The following is a 13761-nucleotide window of genomic DNA, read 5'->3' on the forward strand; positions in this document are numbered from 1 at the left end:
TAGATACAGGTGCTGAATTCAGTGGTCACGCAACCCAAGGCTCCCCCCTCGAGAAGAGAAACTACCATCATTGGGGCCAGAGGCACCCAAACCCGAAGGCCCTTCTGCAGTCCCCATCAGTGCTGGTTAGGAGGCCATGAGGTAGTACATGAATTTCTTTACCTGCCTGACTGCCCAGTTCCCTTGATGGGAAGAGACCAGCTGGCCAAGATGGGGGCTCAAATCTCCTTCTCTGCCAATGGATCAGCTCAACTCAAATTAACAGAACTGCCCTCTCTTTTAATCATGGCACTTGCTGAAAGGAGGGAAGAAGAATGCACCTGTACACTTCCCCTCCAGAAGAGGGGACCATTCCCCTGGAACTAGAGACTGTGTACCCATTGGTTTGGGCCAAAAGAAACCCTGTAGGACTAGCAAGGCACCATGCTCCTATCTTGACTGATCTGAAACCTGGAGCTCAATGTCAAAGTCGCAGCAGTACTTGATTCCCAGAGAAGCTCGAGTGGGAATCCAGGCTCACTTGGACAGAATACTTGAGCACAGACTGTTGATAAAATGTCAGTCGCCCTGGAACACCCCCTTATTGCCTATAAAGAAACTGGGGGCACAAGACTACCACCCAGTTCAGGACCTAAGGGCCATAAAAGAGGCAACAATCACGGTGCACCCATCAGAACCTAACCCATACAACCCTGCTGGGGCAGATCCCTTCCACGGCCGAGTGGTTCACTTGCCTGGACTTAAGACATGCCTTCTTCTGCCTCTGAGTGGTGCCTGCTGGTCAGCCCCTGCTTGTCTTTGGAAGGGAAAATCCACACACTGGGACAAAGGAGCAGCTCACTTGGACAAGACTCCCACAAGGATTCAAGAACTAGGATCTACTTTTCTCAGCGGCGCCCTGGCCTCTGACCTGGCTGAATTTCCTGGACAAAAACCAGACTGTGTCTTGCTGCAGTATGTTGATGACCTCTTGCTGCCCAGAGCCACGCAGGCTCAATGCCCAGAGGGACCAAAAGCTCTCCTCTCCCTCCTAATGGGGGCTGGGTATCAAGTAAAAAGGCACAAATCTGTAAGAAACAAGTCAAGTATCTGGGATTTAACATCTTTCGTTGGCCCTGCATGATGTTAAATCCCACGATTTCAAAGCCCTGCTCTGACCACGCCAGAAGCTGGTCAGTCAATGCACGGCTGAAGCTTGAGGAATTGGCTGCTGGGTGATGTCTGTTGTTTGCTGTTATTAACCTGGTTCCCCTTGACCCTGTCAGGATCCATTCTGATGGGTGCAGATGCACCCTGAACATCAAAGGGGGGATGAAGTAAGGGTTTTAACTAAAGAAACAACTCTCCCCTAAGCCGAGCAGGCAGCTACATGCCTGACAGCAGCTTTGCTCGCCCCATACCACCCTTCTTGTCATCTTGTAGCAACTAGGTCCATGTCCTTGCTAGCAGCTCTACTAGCCATGCTGCAAGTATTGCTTATCAGTTTCATTTCTGAAATCTTGTTTACTCAGCTTCTTAGGCAGGAACACTGCTTGGGGAAGGGGGTGCGCCTTGGGCTGCTTGCATGGGAAAAACAAAACCCAGAGGTCTGTATTGTATAAACGCATCCAGAATAAAACCTGCTGCTCAGACTCTGGAGGCAACTCCTCTGAGCCTGCACTGGTGCTGAATAAACCTGGCTATTCCGCATCTCTGACTGCTGCTTGTCTCTTTCTGCTGCCACAGTTTCTGCAACATGTTACTGTCCAACTTGTAATTGGACTTAGGCTTTTGGTTCCAGTTCCCATACCTACTTATTAGTTTTCTGACTGTGTCAGAACTGTCCTAGAGTCCCCTGCTGTTCTATTGAACAAGATTTAGAAGCAGGTTGACTCACCCTTCTCCAGCTATAACAAAGGAACTATCTGGGAGGTGGGCCTTAGACAGTATATTCAGACCTCAACTAACAGAATCAGAATTTGATATCCATTGAAATGGTCTCTTTCTCTCTAAAAGTACCCTCATTTTAAAATCAAATACAGCCAAGTTAAGATTAGTTTGTTTTCAAAGTTAGTCCAGTGAATTGATCATAATTTGTTCCTTTAAATTGGTTGTGTGGAATTTTTTCATAAGAAATCTCAGACTGAAGGGAGTTCCCGTCGTGGCGCAGTGGTTAAGGAATCCGACTAGGAACCATGAGGTTGCGGGTTCGGTCCCTGCCCTTGCTCAGTGGGTTAATGATCCGGTGTTGCTGTGAGCTGTGGTGTAGGTTGCAGACGCGGCTCGGATCCCGTGTTGCTGTGGCTCTGGCGTAGGCCGGTGGCTACAGCTCCGATTCGACCCCTAGCCTGGGAACCTCCATATGCCGCGGGAGCGGCCCAAGAAATAGCAACAACAACAACAACAACAATAACAACAACAAAAAGACAAAAAAAAAAAAAGAAATCTCAGACTGAGATTTCATAAAGCCTCTCAGGGCCAGGACAGCCCTGCCAAGGAACTGTCAGACTTCACCTTACAGGTTTGTGTGAATGCCTCCCTTTCTGAGGTCCCCAAAATACCCTGAGATTTTTTTTTTTTTTTGCACCCATTAGAAGATGGCCTTCCTAATTTATCTGAAAAAGCCTTTGGGAATCTAAGTGTTTCCAATCTCTGGAGAGGTTAGGTAGAGAGAAAGGACAAATGCTTTATCTCTGCCCACAAAAGTATAACCACCAAACTGCTGCAGGTCACAACTGGCCCAAGTGGAAAGATTTCCCCACATGTAAAACAAACAAGCAAACAAACAAACAAACAAAAACAGATCAGAAGCAAGTAACATCTCAGGAAAAAACAAAAATCATCACCATATTCATCAGCTTACAATCTTACAAAATCCCTCTTACCAAGAGTTCTTTTTTTTTTTTAAGTCTTTTTTTTTTTTTTGTCTTTTTGTCTTTCAGACTTTCCCAGGCTAGGGGTCTAATTGGAGCTGTAGCCACCAGCCTTTGCCACAGCCACAGCAACGCAGGATCCGAACCTCATCTGTGATCTATACCACAGCTCATGGCAACGCCAGATCCTTAACCCACTGAGCAAGGCCAAGGATAGAACCCACAGCCTCATGGTTCCTAGGTGGATTTGTTAACCACTGAGCCATAATGGGAACTCCCCCCCTTACCAAGAGTCTATGAAAACATTTTAAGATAACTGAAATTGTAACATTATACTAGGACATATCCAAATTTCAGAAACCTAAATATAATTTCTAGAATATCTATAGTAATAACATTTATTCATACTGTATCACCTTAGGAGGCTTATCACTCATTTTTACAATACTTTCCTCTGTGTAATCTAACATATCAACCAATCCTAGTTAAACATATTTTTTATCCTGAGATGCTTCAGGGACCCTCTGAAATCAAAGAACTTTAGTCAGAATTTGATAGGAAATTTGTCAAAAATATCAGTTTTAAAAGCATTTTAAAAGATAGAATCTTAGGTCACTGCGAATACTTAAAAACAAATACAGCTAACTTTTAAAGGCAAGGAAGTTCATGATCTGTTATCAAAAGCAGCATTCTAAGTAAATTATTCTCTTAGCAGAGAGAAACAAAATCTAATCCAGTACCAGCCTACACTTAATAAAAAAATCCATTTACCTAATTAGGCTTAATCTAATCTCAGCCTGTCATACATAAAATTCCTTTTCTACTCAAAATATATATGCCATTTTCCTACAATATAATGGAATGATTCCTTCAATATTTTTAGTAGCTTCAATTACATATTTAAATTAAAATCCTCAACTCTCAAAAACCTTAATTTGCTAGTGAAAACCAAGAGGGAAACAACTGTTACCAAAATCTGGAAAGACTATTTTAGACAGACATTTTTAACACATAATTATTCCTATAGAGTTTATCTGAAAGCTTTTATCTTGTTTGCATTTAATTCACTTACAAAATTTCAGCAAGTTACTTCTCTTGGTGATTTGATAACATATAAGAAGATTTCATTTAACTTCTATTACACCTAGGTGACGTCATCAAGCTAGTTTTCTCTAACTGCATCCGCAAAAAAACAAAACAAAACAAAAACAGAAGAGAGTAGGTAGAGACAAAGGACAAACACGTCAACTGGAATTTCGAGTTTCTTTTAAAAAAATTTTTTATTACAGTTGATTTACAATGTTCTGTCAATTTCTGCTATACAGCCAATAGTTTCTTCTTAACCAATTTTCTCCAGAGTCTAAGGATTCTAGTGGCCATGCAAGTGTTAAAGAATCTTCTCTCTCTTTCTAGAAGCATACTAAAGATCTCCAAGTTTTGCAAAACATACCCTGGAGTGGGGGGTGTCTCTCAAATGGAATAGAGCTCTGATGATCATGGCAGGTGTTGTCAACTATCCAAAAAAAAAAAAAGCAATGCACAAGGGTCTCTCTGGATCACAGCTCCCTGGCACAAAAAAGAGAGATTCCCATCCATTGCGAAGGGAAAATTCCAACCAACGCTCCACCATAGGAGAAGCCCAACACAATAGGGAAGTATTGTGTCAGACACACAAGCCCTGGTACCAAAGAGATCTCAACTGACCAATGCAAGTACTAAAACACATGCAAACAACAAACAAAGGGTCGAACAAGGAGTACCCCAGAAATGCCACTTCTGTTCCCAGACAGAGGTCTCCAGAGCAGCCTGGCTCCAGAAAGAGGATGGACCACAAGGGGCTCACCCCAAAGCAATACACAGAAAACACAACAAACAAGCTATGGTCACACCAACAGAAAATCAGACAGGTGGAGTCTAAAACTCCACTTCTACTCCCAAACAGAGGGAACCTCCAGATTAGCCCAGGTCTCCAAAGAAGACAGACCTGGGAGATCACTGTAAGTAAATAAATTGCTCAAAAAAGCCATCAGAACAAGGCAGGCTTGCTTGCCTAGTGGAGGCTCAAGATATTGGGTGGGGGATGGGGTGAGCCCTGCATTCAAATTCAGACCAAGGGCAGGAGTTTGAGGACCACCCTTCTGTGGATTTGAATACCCACCTTACCAGATACCAAGGAGATACCAGTACTCCCAGAAAGGAAGAGGTGGGCTTTTCCAACCCCCACTCCGTGCTTGGTTGATAAAACTGTAGCCCACCAGATCCTGGGGCAGAGGTTCCTTGCCTGCCCGCTTGCATCTCTCACAAGCATCCTATCTTAATAAATCTATTTCTTGCCTATCACTTTGTCTCTCGCTGAATCCCTTCTGCACGGAGACAAGAAGAACCTGAACCTCAGTGAGTCCAGACACAGGGTGAGTGATTCTAATTTAAAACCGTGGGTTCAAGTCCCATTCTGGCTTTAGGCTGGGTTTGAGCCCTGGCACATGGGTTCAAGTCCCAATCTGTGTTCTGGGCTAGGTTCAAGCTGTTAATATTGTCAATTTCATATCTAGAAAAGCACAAAAATCATTAACAGTGATATCTACCTTGGCGATTAAGGAAAATACCATTAAGTCAATGGAGGAGCTATGATTCAGACATCCAAAGTAATGCTAGGTGGCACTGTCATGGTGATTTTGGACAAGTCCTTCTATAGCTGAGAACTTGAATTTTCTGAGCTGTGTCAGACTTAGGATGTCTCCAGCTATTCTTAAAGCAATGTCTGCTTGACAGCTAGTAGCTGCAAACCTATGTCTTCAAGGTATCCTCTAAATTGCTTGAGATCAGACATTAACAAAAAAAAAAAAAAAAGAAAGAAATGCGTAATAGCCAGCAACTCCCATTGTGTATATGTCAGTATCACATCTGAAGTTAAAAATCTACTTAGATAAAAGTAGAGAACTGGCTGCCTGGCTATAATGATTCTCCCCAAAGTTCAAGTTATAGACTGGGTTTGTCATATTCTCCTAAGTTACTCAGGGAATGTGACTTATTTTTTCTTTTTGTCTTTTTGCCTTTTCTAGGGCTGCTCCCGCGGCAAATGGAGGTTCCCAGGCTAGGGGTCCAATCGGAGCTGTAGTCACCAGCCTACACCAGAAACACAGCAATGCAGGATACGAGCCGCATCTGCGACCTATACTACAGCTCACGGCAACGCTGGATCCTTAACCCACTGAGCAAGGCCAGGGATTGAACCTGCAACCTCATGGTTCCTAGTCAGATTTGTTAACCACTGCGTGCCACGACGGGAACTCCTATTTTTTTCTACTGAAGTCCCAGTTGTCAGTCCTACTTCTAACGGGGTCTGTTGCACCAGCATGATCAAAGGATTGAGATCCTCATTATGCAAGACTCAGATCTAAGACTTGGAACTCAGGAATATTTGTAATTTGGTGTCCATTCCCCAAACTGAGGCAGGACTACACCTCATTTCAGCCAGAAGTAGCCAGAGCAGTCATCTCCCTGTTCCCTGGAAGACTTGGGGAAGAGGGGGGATTTAAAACTCAATCCCCCTAAAAACCAGGTTCCTTTTGCCGAGTTTCTGGATTAACATCCTTATCCAAAATTATTCCCTGTCATGCCTAACACCTGTTCTCAACAAGAATGAGGAATATCAATGAAAAGTGGAAAATGAAACTGAGCTAGTGCTCTGTGGGGCTCCTAGGCACACAGGACTTTCTGTGTCCTCCATTGCTTGTTTTTAGGGTACAAGCTTCAGCCTTCAGGACCTTCTCTGAGATCCAAAGGGCAGGTTCAAACAGTTGCTAATCAGGGAAGGGAGGGGATGCAGAGACCAGGGAGGAGCAATCAAGAAACAATAGTGCAGCTTTGGGGCAGGGTCTTGGTCCCTCCTCAAGGAATATGATAACCATATCTTTTGAGTTCTTCTACAGAAGTAAACCCCCCAACAAATGGAAGATGTTAATAAAGCATTCTTTATTCCAAAACGAACACCGGGAGACCATGCAACACCAGCTTTGAAAACAATGCAAGCTTGCCTCTTCCCTGATCCTTAGCTGCAGCGCTGTTTTTTGCTCCCCGAACTATAAAACCACCTCCCAATCTTCCCTAAGGGGGCACAGTCTTTAAGGCATTACGCTGCTGTGACCCTCCTTTGCCTGGCAAAGCAATAAAGCTATTTTTTTCTCCCTCACTCCAAACTCTCTGCTTTTCTATTTGGCATCGATGACAGAGGCTGAGTTCTGGCAACAAATGTGGATGTTTCTTTGTTCCAAACAGCTTCATGTTTTGGGTGGCCACACCTTTCGGGGACATTCTCTCTAAGATCCCTGGAGTGAAATGCACTCCAGTGGCTGCTGAGGGGTCAGGAAGGGGCTGCCCTGGCCAGGGCCAACCTGGCAGAGGCACAGACTCATAGGCTGGCTTCAGCGAAACTGTTAGCGAAAGTCCACGTGCCTGAGGCAGAGTGAGGCCAAGACAAACAAAAATGTTGTTGGAGTTTGGAGCTGAGAAAATCTACTGCAGACCTTGCAAGGAGATAGCTGGCCCACACACCCAAAATATCCCACTCCTGGAACCCAAACTGCCAAGCGTTTTTAAATGCAAAGGGAGGGAGGGGTGGTGTTAGTTGTTGCACACTTCCTGGGGCAGAAATCCTTTGTTCTTGTAACTGTCCACAGAGGGCAGCTCACAATGTTCCTATAAACGTCCAATTAGATAAACCTTATACTTCAGAGAGGAGCTAAATCAGAGGGTATAGGGAAAGAGCCTGCCCCAGGAAAGCCCCATTGGGTTCTCCTCCGTTACACTAGGTTTCATGGCGTCAGCTTTCTTTAACTGCATATGCAAAAACAACCACTTTGGGAATTTCAAAAGTTTATATCTTAACCAAATTTTTCCAGAGTCTAAAGAATATAGCAACCACGCAGTGTTAAAAACAAATCTCTCTCTCTAGACGGTCTCCCAGTTTTGCAAAACACACCCTAGGAGGAGTTTCAAATGGAATAGAGCTCTGATTATCCTGGCAGGTGTTATCAAATCTCAAATGTGTTAGAATGGTGGAGAACGAGAGGCAGAGGCTGGAGAAATGCGATTGCAAGCAGGGTTTATTAACCCAGAGTGGATAGGAGCACTGAGCAAGCAAGACTCAGCACCCCTAGCCCCGGGAGGGGAATGCTTGATTTTTATGGGGGGGGGTGTCATTTGATTTTTATGGGGGGGGGTCGTTTTGTTGAGTCATGTAGTCTGTGGCCTTGGGGCTATCTTTATTCTAGGGAACTCAAATGGTTACATGGGCCAGTTTGATAAGAAGGAGTCTGCAAGTCTGGATTCAGCTGGGTTATGCTGATTTTTTTTCCTTTTAGACCTTGTTTCATTTTCCATCTAAGAAAACAGACAAATGCCATGCAAAACTGTCTCTCAGGATCCCTGGCACCAAAAAGGGACATTCCCACCCATTGCAAAGGAAAAATCCCAACCAATGTTCACCACAGGCAAAACGCAATGCAATAGGGAAGGATACCTGGGGTCACCTATGAGCCCTGTTACCAAAGAGATCTCAACTGACCAATACAAGTACAACACACACACACACAAACAACAAACAAAGGACTAGGCAAGGAGCAGCCCAGAAATGCCACTTCTGTTCCTAGACAGAGGTCTCCAGAGCAGCCTGACTCCAGAAAGAGAATGGACCATGAGTGGCTCACCCCAAAGCCATACACACAAAACATAAACAGCAAATGTTATAGTCACACACACAGAATATCAGAGGTATGGTCTAAAATTCCACCTTCACTCCCAAACTGAGGAACCCTCCAGACTGGCCCACCCACTCTCAAAAGAGACTTACCCCAAGTGACAGTGAGCATGGACCGCAGCTCTGGACATTCCTCAATTCCAAATAGCCTCATGCTGTGGGCAGCCGGTGTTTTTGGGGGACAGTCTGTCCAAGATCCCCAGAGCAAAGTGGGCTCTGGCAGCTGCTTATGTGTCAGGAAGATGCTGCTGTGGCCAGGGCCAATCTGGCAGAGGCCCAGACTCCTAGGCTGGCTTCACCAAAGTTGTCAGAGCAAGTCCATGTGCCTGACACAGAGTGAGGCCAAACAAACTGAAATGTCAGAGTAGGGAGCAGAGAAAGTTTTATTGCAGGCCCTGCCAGGAGACAGTTTATGCCCCCCCCTCAATATCCCATACTCCCAGCCAGAATTGCAAAACATTTCTAAAGGCAAGATAAGGGAGGGGTGTGGTTGATTGTTGCAATCCTTGGTTCTTATAAATGTCCACAGAGGTTAGGTCATGATGTTCCCATAAACCTCCAATAAGATACATGTTATGCTTCAGAGAGGAGCAAAAGCCCACGATGTGGGGGGAAGGGCCTGAAAGGCCCCACTGGGTTTTGCTTGGTTTCAAATATTCTGTAATAACCTATATGGGAAAATAATCTGAAAAAGAATGGATCTGTGTATACGTATAATAGAATCAATTTGCTATACACCCAAAACTAACATAACATTGTAAATCAACTCTACGTCAATACAAAATTAAATTTAAAAGATATTAGATTTTAAGGGTTTTATCATGTGGTCTAACATTTTTAAGAGGACGGTTCTCTGACCTCCAGGGTTTCTGGCTGTTACGTCATATGCTTTTGAACATAAACAGCAATGGAAATGAGTTGCATTCCAGGTATTTATCAGCGCGTATAATCCCAAACTCACAGCCCGTGAATATTTATCAGAAACCGATTTGTGAGAAATAATATTTATGGGGGGTTTGCGGAAAGATACTTAACAGAGTGCGACCCATTCCTTATTAACTGTATCTTCCTCATTAAGATAAGATCTTCTGAAGTTTAGCAAACAAGATGATTGAGAGTATATTATCTCATGTTGTATTGTCCCGTGTTACATTCATACTTTATATGAATATAAATGAATAATTATTAAAATATTCATTGTAATATGAATAAATCATTTTTTTCTTGCTTAAAACAATAAAAGCCTCTGCCCAAGTTAACTGATGAATTCTAGGGGAGTTTATGCCAGGCAGCCCACAAAGGCTACTCTTGTTTTGAACCTGAATTATCAAACTCTCAAGAAAACAAATAAGAGTCCGTTCATGGGCATTTAAAAAAAAAAAAAAAGTCAAATCTGCCCATAACCAACAGATGGCATCCTCAGTCATTTGTGTAAATATCAGAGTGGACAAAGTAGAGATAAAAATGGGTCTCTGAAATTTTTTATTTGTAAACAGGAGAAATGCTAGGTCATACTTTGAAGCATGATGTATCAAATTATTTCCCAGTGTCTCATTATTCTAGTTGTCTGTCTCATGTTGAATGCTAGGAATTCTTGAAAGGTGTGATTGTAGGAAATGTATATAAAAAGGGAATTGATACTCTTTTAATTTTTAATACTGAACTAGAAAATGTTTTCTGTTGCTAAAACAAGAAGAGCTTCCATAGAAGTGTTTGAAACGATGTATTTGAAGAGTTGACTAAAGGAAAATTTTAAAAGAAGTATTCTCTTGTTGTTTCCAGATTTTTAATGACACCTACAATGTGTCAAGCACCATTAATTCTTGCAAAAGAATTTTACTTTTAGTAGATTTCAGTGCCTTCTATTATACTGCTTTCTTCTCTTTGTTTTGTAACCTTTCATCCTGTTGACTCATTTTTAATTTAAGAGCTTGCTTGCTTACTTTATTGGTTTTTTTTTAACTTTTTTTTGAAGGATACAATATGCATAGAAGCATGTACACCTCACAAGGGTATGTGTCTCTGAATTTTCAAAAAGTGGACATATTCATGATACTGACAGTCAAATCATGAAGTAGAATCTTAGCAACACCCTCAGGATCCCATCTCATGCTCCTTCCATTCACCCCCCTTTTCCCACCCCAAGAGTAATCATTTCTCTGGCCTCTACAACTATAGATCAGTTTGGCCTATTTTTTTGCAGCTTATATATAAATGGAATAATATTCTTTTTTGGTTTCCTTTTTAGGGCCACAGCTGTGTCATATGGAAGTTCCCAGGCGAGGGGTCAAATCAGAGCTGTGGCTGCTGGCCTACACCACAGCCACAGTAACGCCAGATGTGAGCTGCATCTGTGACTTCTGCAGCAGTTTGCGGCAATACCAGATCCTTAACCCAACTGAGTGAGGCCAGGAATCGAACCCATATCCTGATGGATACTAGTCAGGTCCTTAACCTATGGAGCCACAACAGGAACTCCTGGAATCATAATCTATATACTCTTTTGCTTTGTTTGTGTAACAGTCTATATGAGAAATACATCCATCTGTGTGCTGGTACTGTGATTTCAAGCTATCAGCAAGAAGTCACTGATCACAGAGTGGGAAGTGAGCTGGCACCAGGCAACTTCAGCACAATACTGAATTTACTCATCTTGTTGCAAGTTCATTCTCATGATTATAATGCACTCAAATTTACCATATTTAATTTTATGTGCTAATGCGTATCTTCCTCAAAAAACCCTCAGATTTAACAAATCCATATGGGAAGTGAATAGTTAGCTGCCTTTTTTCTTGTAGTATTTTTCTAGCTGTCTTATATATACATGAAGGCAGACCTGGAACATTTTCTGGAAAATTTGGGGGGTATATTTTCCAGAGCTTTATAGATCAAATACAACTGTTTCATAATCACAAGTCCCACTTCTCCCTAGTTCTTACCAATGCATTCTCACGTTAAACAATTATTTTAAAATTAATTTTTTTTAAAAAAGTGCTTATGGAAGAAAAATCTGAATTGTGAGGTCTGACTCCCACCAATTTCTTTATATTATGAGCTTTGTATACTTGGACCCATTTTGCGGGTCTAGAATTAAGTCTATCCCAATTTTGAAGGGAAACATTTTATTTCTTACAAATTAAGAGGATTATTACACACTATACAAACATGAATGAATAATTTTACTTCTGCAAAGTTGTTTTTGAAACTTTTTTTTTTGTCTTTTGTCTTTTTAGGGCCACACCCGCAGCATATGGAGGTTCCCAGGCTAGGGGTCATATCAGAGCTTCAGCTGCCAGCCTATGCCAGAGCCACAGCAATGCCAGATCCAAGCCGCATCTGCCACCTACACCACAGCTCATGGCAATGCCGGATCCTTAACCCACTGAGTGAGGTCAGGGATTGAACCCTCAACCTCACGGTTCCCAGTCAGATTTGTTTCCACTGCACCACAACGGGAAACTCCTGAAACTTGGTGTGTGTGTGTGTGTGTGTGTGTGTGTGTGTGTGTGTGTGTGTGTTTGTGTGTGTGTGTGTGTGTGTGTGTGTCTTTTCCAGGGCCACTCCCACGGCATGTGGAGGTTCCCAGGCTAGGGGTTGAATCGGAGCTGTAGCGACTGGACTACACTAGAGCCACAGCAACGTGGGATCTGAGCCGCATCTGCAACCTACACCACAGCTCACAGCAACACCAGATCCTTAACCCACTGAGTGAGGTCAGGGATCGAACCCTCAACCTCACAGTTCCTAGTCAGATTCGTTAACCACTGCGCCACGAGGGGAACTCCTCCTGAAACTTTTTATGATACTGTACAATGTTCTCTGCATGAAAATCTATTGGAGAGACTTCTTTCTGGTTTGTACCGTGTCTCCCTTTTTTGAACTGATTGCCAAACTCTTAGGACAAATTAGTGGCTGACCTCTAGCTAAGTAACAGGAACTTACAGCATGCATTTTATATTCAAACGTCACTCCTGTCACCATTATGCCATCCTTTATCCCATTTCCTTCACGTGGCTATTTAATGTTTTCATCTTGTATTGTCAACTAGGAGCCTACTTATATGAGTTATCTGTTGCCGTGCAGAAAATCATCCCAAAACTTCATAGCTCAGAATAAGCAAACTATAATTTTTACAGTTTCTATGATTAAGATTCTGGAAACTTCTGATGTGTGTCAATCGATTTCCAAGTGTCAACTGAGGCTGCAAACAGCTGACATTCAGCTGGGGCTGAAGGTTCCACATCTAAGCTCACTCACATGGCTGTTGGCTGGAGGCTTCAGCTTCCCACCACATGCACATCTTCATGGGGCTGCGTACAACACGCCAGCTGGATTTCCCCAGAGAAGAGAGAGGGAGAGAGGAAAATCCCAAGACAGAAGCTCCTGTCTTGGAAATGATATGTGATCTTCTATGTGTGTTGTACCAGATCAACTTGGTTCAGTGTGAGAAAGGACAGTAAAGATCAATATCAGGAAGAAGGACCCTTGGGGGCCACGTTTGAGGCTGATTACCACATCTTTCAAATAGTCACTAAAACAATGTAAATGTGCAAAAGTATCAAGTATGAGGATGGGAGAAAAAAGAAACTTGGATAACTTTATTTTAGATGTAATTTTATGTACATTCTTGATTTATATTATGGACCAAAGATCTTTAAGGCAACACAGATACCATGCTTAAGTGATTTGGGGGAGGGGGGTAATGAAAAAAAGGGATGAATATTTGGGGGTTTAACTGGTCTCTGCAAACTGATAAAGTTGCTAAAAATAAAAAGAATGCTGGATTTCCCATTGTGGCTCACCAGTAAGGAACCTGACTAGTATCCATGAGGATGTGGTTCGATCCCTGGCCTCGCTCACTGGGTTAAGGATCTGGCATTGCTGTGAGCTGTGGTGTAGGTCACAGATGCGGTTCAGATCCTGCGATGCTGCGGTTGTGGTACAGGCCAGCAACTGCAGCTCAGATTTGACCCCTAGCCTGGGAACTATGCTGTGGAAACAGCCCTAAAAAAGAAAAAAAAAAAAAAGAATACCATTGGAAGGAATTTTATTATTTTATACCAGAAAAATTTCACTGTGAGTATGCATTAACCAGGATGTTTTGGTTTCAAGTATCAGAAAATTCAACCCAAATTGTCTTAAGGAAAAAGT

Source organism: Phacochoerus africanus, chromosome 10 (genome assembly GCF_016906955.1).
Source record: "Phacochoerus africanus isolate WHEZ1 chromosome 10, ROS_Pafr_v1, whole genome shotgun sequence".
NCBI classification, from domain to species: Eukaryota; Metazoa; Chordata; class Mammalia; order Artiodactyla; family Suidae; genus Phacochoerus; species Phacochoerus africanus.